Raw genomic sequence first — 1978 nt, 5'->3', positions numbered from 1 at the left:
AGGCCGTGGCATGGCATGTTGGGCGACGCCGTAGCAAGGCATGCGGTCCGAGGCCGTGGCATGTCATGCGGGCCGAGGCCGTGGCATGGCATGCGGGCCGAGGCCGTGGCATGGCATGTTGGGCGACGCCGTAGCAAGGCATGCGGGCCGAGGCCGTGGCATGTCATGCGGGCCGAGGCCGTGGCATGGCATGCGGGCCGAGGCCGTGGCATGGCAAGTTGGGCGGCGTCGTGGCAAGGCATGCTGGCCGAGGCCGTGGCATGTCATGCGGGCCGAGGCCGCGGCATGGCATGCGGGCCGAGGCCGTGGCAAGGCATGTTGGGCGACGCCGTAGCAAGGCATGCGGGCCGAGGCCGTGGCATGTCATGCGGGCCGAGGCCGTGGCACGTCATGCGGGCCGAGGCCGTGGCATGGCATGTTTGGCCACGCCGTGGCAAGACATGCGGGCCGTGGCATGGCATGGCATGCGGGCCGAGGCCGTGGCTCGACATGTTGGCCAAGGCTAAGGCATGGCACGCCGGGCAACGCGGTGGCATGGCATGCTGGGCAACGCGGTGGCAAGGCATGCGGGCCGAGGCCGTGGCATGGCATGTTGGGCAACGCCGCAGCAAGGCATGCGGGCCGAGGCCGTGGCATGGCATGCGGGCCGAGGCCGTGGCATGGCATGCGGGCCGAGGCCGTGGCATGGCATGTTGGACGACGCCGTAGCAAGGCATGCGGTCCGAGGCCGTGGCATGTCATGCGGGCCGAGGCCGTGGCATGGCATGCGGGCCGAGGCCGTGGCATGGCATGTTGGGCGACGCCGTAGCAAGGCATGCGGGCCGAGGCCGTGCCGTGGCATGCGGGCCGAGGCCGTGGCATGGCATGTTGGGCGACGCCGTAGCAAGGCATGCGGTCCGAGGCCGTGGCATGTCATGCGGGCCGAGGCCGTGGCATGGCATGCGGGCCGAGGCCGTGGCATGGCATGTTGGGCGACGCCGTAGCAAGGCATGCGGGCCGAGGCCGTGCCGTGGCATGCGGGCCGAGCCCGTGGCATGGCATGTTGGGCGACGCCGTAGCAAGGCATGCGGTCCGAGGCCGTGGCATGTCATGCGGGCCGAGGCCGTGGCATGGCATGCGGGCCGAGGCCGTGGCATGGCATGTTGGGCGACGCCGTAGCAAGGCATGCGGGCCGAGGCCGTGGCATGTCATGCGGGCCGAGGCCGTGGCAGGGCATGCGGGCCGAGGCCGTGGCATGGCAAGTTGGGCGGCGTCGTGGCATGTCATGCGGGCCGAGGCCGTGGCACGGCATGCGGGCCGAGGCCGTGGCACGGCATGCGGGCCGAGGCCGTGGCACGTCATGCGGGCCGAGGCCGTGGCATGGCATGTTTGGCAATGCCGTGGCAAGACATGCGGGCTGTGGCATGGCATGGCATGCGGGCCGAGGCCGTGGCTCGACATGTTGGCCAAGGCTAAGGCATGGCACGCCGGGCAACGCGGTGGCATGGCATGCTGGGCAACGCGGTGGCAAGGCATGCGGGCCGAGGCCGTGGCATGGCATGTTGGGCAACGCCGCAGCAAGGCATGCGGGCCGAGGCCGTGGCATGGCATGCGGGCCGAGGCCGTGGCATGGCATGCGGGCCGTGGCCGTGGCATGGCATGTTGGGCGACGCCGTCGCAAGGCATGCGGGCCGAGGCCGTGGCATGGCATGTTTGGCAACGCCGTGGCAAGACATGCGGGCCGTGGCATGGCATGGCATGCGGGCCGAGGCCGTGGCACGGCATGCGGGCCGAGGCCGTGGCATGGCATGTTGGGCGACGCCGTAGCAAGGCATGCGGGCCGAGGCCGTGGCCGTGGCATGGCATGCGGGCCGTGGCCGTGGCATGGCATGGCATGCGGGCCGAGGCCGTGGCATGGCATGTTGGGCAACGCCGTGGCAAGGCATGCGGGCCGAGGCCGTGGCATGGCATGATGGCCGAGGCCGTGGCATGTCATGCG

The sequence above is a fragment of the Camellia sinensis genome, unplaced genomic scaffold, assembly GCF_055761805.1.
Source record: "Camellia sinensis isolate YWXY unplaced genomic scaffold, ASM5576180v1 Unanchor6, whole genome shotgun sequence".
Taxonomy (NCBI): domain Eukaryota; kingdom Viridiplantae; phylum Streptophyta; class Magnoliopsida; order Ericales; family Theaceae; genus Camellia; species Camellia sinensis.
The sequence above is the reverse complement of the archived record's forward strand: the minus strand, read 5'-3'. Positions refer to the sequence as shown.